This window comes from Corvus brachyrhynchos, unplaced genomic scaffold (assembly GCF_000691975.1).
Source record: "Corvus brachyrhynchos isolate BGI_N302 unplaced genomic scaffold, ASM69197v1 scaffold33, whole genome shotgun sequence".
In the NCBI taxonomy this organism is placed as follows: Eukaryota; Metazoa; Chordata; class Aves; order Passeriformes; family Corvidae; genus Corvus; species Corvus brachyrhynchos.
This window is the reverse complement of record NW_008237254.1, coordinates 1,216,934-1,228,058: the sequence shown is the minus strand read 5'-3', so window position 1 is coordinate 1,228,058 and position 11,125 is coordinate 1,216,934. Positions and strand designations below refer to the sequence as shown.

At 39.7% G+C, this 11,125-nt stretch overlaps 1 long non-coding RNA gene across 2 annotated transcripts in view; it reads left to right on the top strand.

The window, feature by feature from the left end:
• LOC108445750 overlaps nt 1–10,888 on the top strand; it is a 46,291-nt gene extending 35,403 nt beyond the window's left edge. For both annotated transcript variants that reach the window (XR_001860712.1, XR_001860711.1), the window contains exons 3-4: nt 6,772–6,873; nt 10,315–10,888. This is a non-coding gene — a long non-coding RNA (uncharacterized LOC108445750). The remainder of the gene's footprint in view (nt 1–6,771; nt 6,874–10,314) is intronic.
• The last annotated feature ends 237 nt before the right edge of the window (nt 10,889–11,125 follow it).

The window sequence follows — 11,125 nt, the reverse complement described above, 5'->3', positions numbered from 1 at the left end:
AAAAAAAGCATGAATCCTGTATGTCTTGACATAACCTGCTAATTTCATTTAATTGTCCAGAGGACCTCCATGCTTATCTGGATGATTCTCCAGATATAACTCTTCGGGGTACTTCAAACAGTTTAGCATTTTTCATAATTTACTCTAAATTTACTCAATAAATTCACACTTAAATTGATCTTTTGCTAATGTACTGCTGCCCTAATTGTGTGAAGCCTCCTTACTTGCTCATGTTTTTATTCCCTTGTCTTCTAAATCAAAACAACAGAAGCAGAATGGATATGCATTCTCCCAGAGCTTTGGAATCTAAAATTATTTTCTTCACACCTATGGAACTCTTTCTCTGATAATACATTATCATGTTTTATTATTATCTTTATTTAATTACCAACCCAGGCAATTGCTAATATATTGCCAGATGAATTAGTAAATGGCTCATCATTCTTTCTGATGAATGAAGGTATCTGAACCATAAAGCTGGTGAATGGCTGTCCAGAATCTAAACTAGGTTTTCAAAAACTCCCGTGTAGTGGTTTTGGTCCAAAATATTCATTACTTACTTATTTACCTTCCGTGAGATAAGAATTAGGAGAAAGCAAAGCAGGCACAAAACTTAAAAGAATATAAAGAACTTTATTAACAGACTTAAAAGAAAGGAAAAAATATTCAGTCCAAACCTTCAGAACACTTCTTCTCCCCCCACCTTTCTCTCTTCTCCCACTGACAACCCTTGAGATGTTCAGTCTGTTTACCACTTCTATAATAACCTTTTTCAGTTCACTTAGGGAGAGGAGTCTCTCTTGCTCATGCTATGGAGACATCTCCACAAGAAGTTCTCTCATGGCTTCAGTACCAGAGCTAGACAGCTGCCCAGGCTGGTTCTCTGCTTGCATGTGAAAGTCCCTTCCCCCAACTTACAGCGTTCCCCACAACTGCTTTCGAGGGTCCAGTCTTGGGCTACTGGGGTACCATTTTAAGGATGAGCTGTTCAGAAACAAAGGTTCTCTTCACCTATCTCTGGGAGCATCTTCATCTCTAGGATCAGAGGTCTTCTCCTTCCAATTCGGAGCAAGAGTCCTCATCACTTCCATCTCTCCCTGTTCAAACTTCTCATCAAATTACAGCTGCTTCAGCATTTGCTTATTCCAGCACAGGTGCTTTGGCTCACAAGTACAGTTTGAACACTCCACCCCCCCAGGCTTTCAAGAAATTACAATGAGTACTCTCATATATCACAGTCCATCACCACCATAGCTTTACAACAGAATTTCAGCTTCTAAGCATCTCCTCTTTCTTCTCCCTCAGGTTTCAGCTCTTCCTTCTTTACTGACTTTGGTGTCTCTCTGGTGTTTTCTTCACCTTCCTTCTTCCTCAGACTCGGAAGAGGATTGATGTCAGCAGGATTCATCTGTTCTGGAGCAAACTTACAGCACTAAAAGGGTTAATCTCACCCGGCCCTGCAGCTGGAGTTAGCTTCTCTCTGTTGGTCACATGATCTTTGCCAGGCAGCAGGGCAGCTTCAGCTGAATCTCTGGCCGCACTGGAGGGGAGGGTGTGGAGCCGTGCCATCTGCATGTAACAGTGCTGGGGCAGGCGGGGTGCAGATGGAAGAGGTCCGCACGGCTCCAGGATGGCTGTGTCCTGGCCCGGCCCAGGCTGAGCAGGGCCTGGCCCAGCCCCGCTGGGCTGCATGGGCTCCCCCCCAGTTTCCTGTCCCAAGGCCAGATGCAAGAGAGAGCTTTCCCGGGGTTTGTTTATTCTTAAATGTGGATCACAGAGGCGTGTCAAGCTCCTTAAGTGGCTTAGAAAGTTGCCAATATTCAAACTACCCAGTTGATAGGTTCTGTCAGGTCATAGAGGAAGCTGTAAGCACCTCTTTGCAAGAAAATCACTTCCGTAGCTATGCTAACCCATGACATCCTGAAATGTTTTTAAATAATATTTTGTCATATATTCAGATAACTTTTTTAGAACTGGGAATTGGACAGAGAATTACTAACGAATGTACGTTATTTTTCTAAAGATCAAGTAATGGCTACTTGAAAACTCTCACAAAAATAAATTAGAAATTAAAGTTTACATGCGATTTTTTATTTTAAATACATGTGTGCAGAAACCAGTATGACAATCACAAAAGTCCATGCCATTTCATGTGAAATGAGCACTTAACCTACTGTTAAAGCTTTACCTATCACAAAAATACGTTAGCACAACATAACTTAAATTTATACATAAATATATATATATATATATATACATATATATATATATACTAATATATTAGACCCTTTCTTCACGTTTTATGTCTTACAAATACTGCTTCTTGTCTACAGACAAATACCTACACTTGTGCCAGGATGTGCCATGATGTTTTACATGTTCACATGTAGAAAAATAAGGTTTGTAGAGGAAGTTAGAAGCTTTCATTATTCAGTTCAAATAGAATTAGTTTAGTGTTATGGAGAGTTGATTTTATTACCAGTTTTGTCACTGAAATATCTAAAAGAAAGCATGCAAATATTTGCACATATGATCCTTTCTTCAAGCAAACAAGCTCTGACCACAATATTTGAATTGGCAAGTTTTAGTGGCTGAGAAAAAAGAAGACAAAAGGAAATGGGGCGGAGGGGAGGGGGAAACAAAACTGATGGAGATAAAATGAAGAAATTAGTTGTGGGTGTTGTTTTAAAAAATTAGTAAATGTCAACAAGCTCATCTTACAGCCTTTCAAAAACATCTTGTAATAAACTGTCCATCCTAGTGATGCCATGAAGATTTTTTGCCTTTTATTTTATACCCCTATTACACATTTTTTACAACTTCTGTATTCTTAGTGCTTTTTTTTTTACATTCTTGGACTTGTTTGTCAAGCTGAGAGACTAAACATTTTAGAAGCTTTGTAGCTAGGGATCAGTGTGCCCCAGACCCCAAGGTCCTCTCCAGAACACATTCTGTAAACTAAGATAGAACCATCCAGGGGAAGGTTCCTTGGGGAGGGGGGCTCAGTCGAGCCTCTCACTGGGGAATCTTTGATAGATATGCTAATTAGTAAAATCTATAATGTTATACCCGATTTTTTGGGGTGTACATTTTCGCAGGGTGCATTTCAATGCATATAACCTGGACGTGTGCACCTAAGGATCCTTAAAATAAATACCAAGGTAAAATCCCTTTTCCCCTTCTAACTGTGTATGACTCTTGATTTTAAGACCAGGAAAAGGCATCACTAGGCATATTTCCATGTAACTTCCTCCCATGTCTGTTTCTCAAACCACTAACACATTTATAACATAAGTAGGGGTAATGTCTCTGTCCCAATTCCATCTCTGGTTACAAATTAAGTCACAGGCCTTTTTGATTTTTATTGCTCCTTCCCAGAACCTAGCACAGAAGATTTTCTCGTAAGAAACATCAACCACACTCAACCTCAGAAAGAAAACACCTTGAAAATTACTATCCTGTAAAGTCTTAGAGAGCACAGCTGCCTTTATCAAACACTGGTTTGGCCACAGAAGGATTTTGCCATGAGATAAGCACGGAGTGGACAGGCTGCCTCTAACTCCAAGTCTAGTGGAAGCAAGGTTTGGTTAGCACATCCTGGGTGCACATCCAGGCAAAAATTACCACTGTGGTAGACTGTAAAGGAACTGCTCACACACATGTTACTGGTCAGACAAAGATCCTCTCAAGTTATAGGACAGATGGCATCTGGAATCACCATAACCCCCCACCCTGAATATGCCTCTGTGGTTAACTGAAACTTGGACTGTAAGTTAAACCACCAAGACAGGAACTTGAGATAAAGGTCAGTTGTCCATCTCAGGCATAGGTGGAGGAAAGCAAAGCTGAGGGAGAATTTATCACTGATAGTGACAGGATTTATGTGCCATGAGGAAAGCAAACTCAGCAACTGTGCTGAAATCAGCTTGGACTGGGTGAAAGGTAATTCAGGCGAAGGGAGATTACAACCACTGACAAAAAAACACCAACTCAAAAGAAGAAAAAGACTGAATATGGGACTAAGTAGCATTAGAGGTGAGGGAATCATTTAACTAATAGAATAAGAGAACAGTGTAAAAAACAAGCATTAATTTCTTTGTTTGCTAAAATAGATAAATAATGAACAATTTTCAATGACTTGAGGATCCCCACTGTTGAGAAGCCTAGGCTGGAGAGGGAGCAACAGGATGCTGCTGTATGTATGGGCCATGACTCTCTTCTGCTTCATCTGACTCTCTCCCCTCTTCCACTCTTCACCCTTTGCTTTTATCTTTTTCTTTCTATCTCTCTACCTCACATTTACTATTAAATAACTTATTTCTGGCTTCGGCATATGATCTTGTTTGCACCTTAATTTGGGCAGAGGCATCTCTCAACAATAGGATCTTAACATGTCCCAAAAGATGCCCTAACAGATATTATGCCCTTCTATCATTAGAGCTGTACTTAGCCACTCTTCCTATTTGAATTCTTATGCATCAAAAATAATCTTAATAATCTACATTATGTGGGTGTATGCAGCTTATAAATTCTTCAAAATTTCATGTTCTCCTACAATATTCGCAGAGAATTCTCTCAAAATCTTTCCCGGTTTTTGTTCTGCAAAAAGTGGGAGGCTGCTGCCTTCTCTCTTTCATTTTCTACCAGTTGGGAGAAAAGGGATTCATAAAGTCAATTATTATGAGAAGAGATAGCAATTTCAATTAGCACAGCAATTTTCATATATCATGATGTCCCAAGGCACTTGAAAATAATATATTGTAAAAGGACTGGGTTATTTTTAGTGGCATTTTTAACTGTTGTCACCTACTTTACCAACTCACTTTCCTTCTGCATGCTTCACTTGAAGTATAGGTCATGCATAACTCTGTAATTAACAAGTCAGTGCAGGAAGACAGAAAGAGCAGCAGTTTTTAATTCATTAGCTTTTCACCTTTGAAGACCTGTGCTTAAAGCTTACTTCATCTCTGTCTGCCCCAGGCTCATGTTGATATATCTGCCTCTCTTTCTGAGCCCAAGCCATTGTTAATTGCAGTACTCCAACCACACACTAAAAAAAAAAAAATAAGGGAGCAGCAAAACCTTGCACTTCTCACTGATCAGATTTTCAGTGCTCTTCTTTTTTACGTCTCTTTTAATCTTCCCTTCTTTGGGAGGAGGTAATTTGGAAATTAAAAGTGGTGTTTTATACTGGCTCTCTTTCTGAACTCACTTCTTTTATTTTCCACTAGTATAGGCTACTGGGTATATCAGCTTGGGAGCATTCAGTAGTGACTTTCTCTCTGAATTAGCTCTGAATGATTTCAGGTTCTCTTCATCATGCCAACAATGTGCTTGATCATAGTGAATTTCTACGCATCAAACATTGCCAGCATTTGCCAATCTTTCGCCCATTAGGGGCTCCTACATTTCTCATCGGAAAATTCCAGTGGAAAGTGGTGGCGTACATTCTGGACACTGTATTTATGCAATCAAAACACAGTCAACTGGCCCTGACCAAGTTGTAAAAGAGCACCCAGAGACCCTAGAGTGTCAAAAAGCTTTATCTTCTGCAAACTCATTCAGTATCAAATCAATAAAGTAATGCAAAATATTATGCATACGAGTGTATCCAAAATGATCTCTTATGGATGTTTTCAGCCCTACTTATGTGATTCCAACTTGTGGTGGCTGGTGAGCCAGTGGTACAAAGGACAAAGAGAGTCTGCTGGTGGGACAGTCCCTAAGACCAGAGTGTCGTCCCCAGGTTATGGTGAACAGAAGAGGCTTCCCCTGGGACGCTTTGCTTTTGCTTTGTTAATGTATCCCAGTTCTGCTTCCCTTGCTGGCCGTTGGCCTTCCCACCCCATATGTCCCATGTCCTAGAAAGTTCTCACTCCAGGTTCCCCCATTGGCCCTTGCCCCTCACCACTCCCCCAGAGCTTCCCCATTGGTTCCCATTCCCTAGTCCCGCCTGTATACCGCCCCTGTGCCCTCAGATGTCCCTGATGCTCGATCTGCTCCCCTCCTTAAACCTGGACCTTCCATTGTTCTTGGTCTTTGTCCTTGGAGCACTCCACGAGTGTGGCTGCAATAAATCGCTCCTGTGGAACTCTATACAGAGACCCTTTCCTATCTCTTTGCCGTTGACCCATTTTAAGGAGCTATCCATGTGTGTGTGCCTGTACACGTGTGTGAGTGTGTGGTGGTCCTGCCGAGTGGCTTTGCTTTGAAGATGCTTTTAGGAAGGTTGCAGCAAGCCGCAGCTCGGAGCAGGCCCAAGAGAGCAAGAGTGTAAGTGTAAGAGTAAGGGTGGAGTAAGCGAAGAGGAGGTAAGTAAGAGAGTAAGTGGGTAAGGGAGTAAGTAGAGTGGAGTGGTGAAGTCCTGGTTACAATACAATAAATCATCTTCTGTACTGAATATTCTAATTGTCACTAACCAATCTAATACAAGATACAAATCCTATAGCATTTACATACAGCCTATAAGAGTTCTTATATTACCATAGAGTGTTACATCTTAACTTCTAAAAACTACTCTTTGGACCCCTTCTGCTGAGCTAGTAGGGTCTGCTCTGACCCTTGGACCTGCCTGCAAGCAGAGGGTATTGTTCAATCAAGAGGGGATTACCTTCAGTCGGCCATACCATTGTTTTCCAGTTGTTCAGTAACTAAGACTTGGTATCTCAAAGGTGGCCTTCATTTCGATGTCGCTTATAGTTTTCATATTCCCAAAATCTTTTGTCAGGCAATCATATTTATAAGACTTTCCTGTTTCATCTTCCCCAACAGTGGCACCCCACGGTCCAGCACCACAAAGCCACAGTGCCCGGCTGGCAACACCAACTAACTGTGGAACTACTGAATTTGCATTTGCAACTTTCTTTTAAAAAGGTAAAAAAACAGTTCAGTCTTTCTTTTACATACTTTCATAACTTCCCAGTCACTAACAGATCTAAACTCTCAATGCATTTTAAAGGACAATCCCTATTTTAAATACCAGAAACCGAGGCAATTCAGACTGGTCCATTCCACACTCACACAGACACACACACACACACATAACTCTGTTGCAAAAAGTTGCAAAAGTTTTCACATAGGTGAAAAGCTATTAATAAAATCTAGAGCTCTATATTTTGTGGTACAGAAATACTTTTTTTTCTATGCTTCTGTCTGACATTGCTGTGGTACATCATAAATTCCCATGCATCATAAGTGCAGCCAAAGGAAGGCTAGGGAACCCTGCACTTAACCATCTGTCCTTCCTTTGAACACACAAAATACTATACAGGTAATGACACTGATATGGTCTGAAGGGCAAACTCTTTGGTGAAATTGTCAGTTTTGTTACCTGTGTTGGTTGTACCAGAAGTTAAAATACTTAAAATAGCTCTAACCACCTATGAGATTTTGGCGAAACAATAGAAGAGCTCCTGACCAAGCAAATATCCTATTTTAAAGTTTCTCTTGAGACAGATTACCCATAAATGCAGAAAATCAATGTTCTGCAAATGCTGCGAAGTATTCAACAATGTGTAAAATTTAATAATAATAAATAAAATAAAATAAAATAAAAATAAAATTTTAAAAAAATGTAAAAATAAATTTTAAAGAATCTTTTCAGCTTGAACATTTGTGTGTTACAAATTACGTGTTACTTCTGAGATTACCTCTATCTAGACCTGATATGTATGCAATGTACTGCTGCTTTTCAACTTAGATTATTTCCTTATTCTTCAAAATTTTAACTGCCTTGAGCCTTTCTTTTATTTCCATAAAAAGAAATCTTCCCACTGCATTCAACTATTTCTTAAACTGTGAATTTAAAATGGTTGCCTTTTGCAAGCTTTTTGGTAGGCAGCTGCTTTCAATAGTTTCATATATACATACATATACATATGTGTGTATATATATATATATATAATGTATATATATACGTAATATTGTTGTCTGTCCTTTCAAATTACTGGCATGATGTCTAAATGAATAGGGTCACTGTGAAAAATATACCCATCAAGTCTAGAAAAGGTTTACATCACATAGATTCCATACTTTGTGTTGTAAAGAGCACAGCAGTTTAAGCATTTTTTTCACGTCCTCAGGTCTAGCCAAGAAGCAATTTTATGGTCTTTATCCTAACTACATGAATGAAGGCATCTTTTATATCCATCAAGCTGCAAAATCTAGTCCATTATACAAAAAGCTGTATAAATTAAATAACCCCAAGAAACACTCTCCCACCTGAATCTGGTTATCGAGAGCTGTCTGCGTCACATGGTTTCAGCATAAAACCAACTACCCAATCATTTTGAGATCACCATCACAAGTCGTTTACTTTTCAATCCTTAGCTGTCATGTCAGAATATGCCTCCTATGCATATGCCTGGTTATAATTAATGACATTCAGAAAAGACATCTAAATACATTTTCCAGAAGAAAACACATGGTGAGAGCCTGCAGAATAATCCTGGGACTGAACCAAGCGCACTTTACTGTGATGTCTTTATGCACTGCCTTAAATTCTACGTTCAGTGAACTGATATCTCACTGCATGACAAGGGTGGGAATGTGACTTTAGGACTGAAAGTTTTTCTAACCCTTGCTTGTGTATTTTTGAAGCGTTTTCATCATCTCAAGTATTTTCAGGAAGAAAGACCCTATGGCTTTCAATGTACAACTGCTCTCCATAACCTCTCTTTTGCTGTCTTTAAAGAGGCCATTAAAAGGCACCCTACACTTAAACATTTAACAACACACTTACATGGACCTTGTGCTACAGATAGCCATGCAGGACAGATCTCATAGGGATGCTTTTCAATCTATTACGTCATTTAGGAAGTATCCTTTATGTAGATTTAGCATTCCAACATGGTATTAATTGTTCAGGAGGCTCAAAAGGATAGTTATCCATGGTTTCCATGTGTTTCCAGACTTCAGACACTAGCTAGGTTTTTGAGTCTAATTTAACCAACTCTGTAATTCTATTTAGTCCTAGCTCAGGCACTTTGTATTACTTCCCCTCACCTTGTGGCTATGCAGCAATCCCATTGTTGAAGTTCTTCATCCAGAAAGGGCTGGATGCTGATTTCCTGTAATGCTTATTCTGGCACAAACAAGACTTTGATGTCAAAAGATGCAAACTTTACCCTGTGTTCTAACAGATTTTCTGCTTGTGTAAATCATCTCATGATATGTTTTGTATAAGCTCTATCCATCACATTTGTACTTGAGTTTTGAATTAAATATTAGTATAAATAACTCTAATTTTGTACAAAGCCAAGCAGAAATGAGGAATGCAGACTTTTCCAGGTTTTTTTGGGGAAGGTGCAAAAATATTCTTCAGGTAAAAAAACAGTAGCAGTAGCTGTGACAAGTGAAGGACAATCTCAAGCAAAAAGATGTCAATTACCCAGGTAAATGCCCGCTTTTTCATTAGAGAAGTATTTTGTAGAGCATTATTAAATTTCTCTTCCCTAATACCCCCAAACACTCTTTATATTATAAAAACTTACTAACTTTGTTAATACATATATTAGTTCACATTAGATGCAGTAATGTAATGAGTTAGTCAAATTTTACAGGATTGTAAAATTCAATTTGTATTCTTCATGCTTAAGCAAAACAAAGTAAAAGGCAGCCTGGCCCTAGAAATAAGGACTTTGCTTCTTGGAAGATTAGAGCTGTCCATGAAGGACAAAGGATACCCCTCTACAACTGAGGTAACACCAGCATCCTTGCCCATCTAATATCCTACCAGAAAGATCTGGCATCATAGATACATCACTACTTCAAGACTGATCCCAGGGACATCTGGATAAATAGACAAGCTGCAAGAACTTGCAATGGTGCAAAAGTACCATTGCTTTGCAAACTTCTACTATGGTTAGTAATGAGCAGTATGGGTGCTAGGGCTTAGTCAAATCACATTGTATCTGAACATTTGAATTAAGAACCCTGTGTAAAGTCACATTTGGGGCATCCCAGTATGAATAGGACCCCTCGTGCTTGAAGCAAAACTTACTGTTGTGATTCTATATTTTTCATCCTACAGTGTCTTCTTGTTTGCATGGCCAGTTGCAAATCTGCAGCCCAGCACCACATGTGACATTCATGTATATGAACGTAGATTCTACATTTCACAAGAGAAATAGGATCCAAAATTATTCTGATTTCCTAAATTACTTTAGGTAGACTGACAACTTTCCTGTGCCGGTATGTTTGATACAGAGCAGTTAGTGAAAATATGTTGTCTATGGGAAAAAAATCTGCTTTACTATAATTAGTCTTTCTATTATTAATTTGTTACTGAATGTTTTTCCTTTATCTTGCTTGTAGAAAGTGGAGAAACACTACTGCCCACATTTTACTGATGGAGAATGAAGGCACAATGAAAGCAACCTCCCAGGAGTGAAAAACAGGGAGATTGGAGCAATTCAAGAATTCTGTTTCTGCAGGTTCAATACCCAGGCAAAACATCCTAATGCGTGAGTTTGTTTGAACAGTCACACAGTTGAAAATCTCCAGGATAAGTGTTCTCAAATAAGTTAACTGTGGAAAGTAGTATCTAGAGGAGTTCGCTTTCACACTTTTCACAGATACTTTTGAAAACAGCCTTAAACAAATAATGGATATTCTGCTAACATCAGGACTACATGAAGAGAGAGGTTGGTAATACTGGCATTTTTGCGAATGTTCTATATACTCAAGGACCCGTCTAGTTACTTCTGGGAGCCCCATATATTGTACAAGGCACAAACCAATGGGAATCTGAAAGCAAGCAGTTATTCAGGTACATGTAGAATGAACAGATGGTAAAATGTTTGAATACAGTGTTGTCATAGGTTAGCAAGCATAGTCCTGGAAGGGACGTCCTTGCTAAGGGGTGCTTACAGCTTCCTCTGGGACCTGATAGAACCTATCAGCTGGCCAGTTTGAATATGGACAATTCTATAAGCCACTTAAAGTTGTGATCACCTCTGTGATCCACATTTAAGAATAGGCAAACTCCCCCTCCAAGCTCTCTCTCGTTTCCGGTGCTGGGACAGGTGGCTGCGGGGCCCGTGTGGGGGCCAGCGGGCCCGGCCAGGCCCTGCTTGGGCCAGGCTGGGCCGGGCCCTGGCCCTCCCGGGGCCCTGGGCCCGTTCCA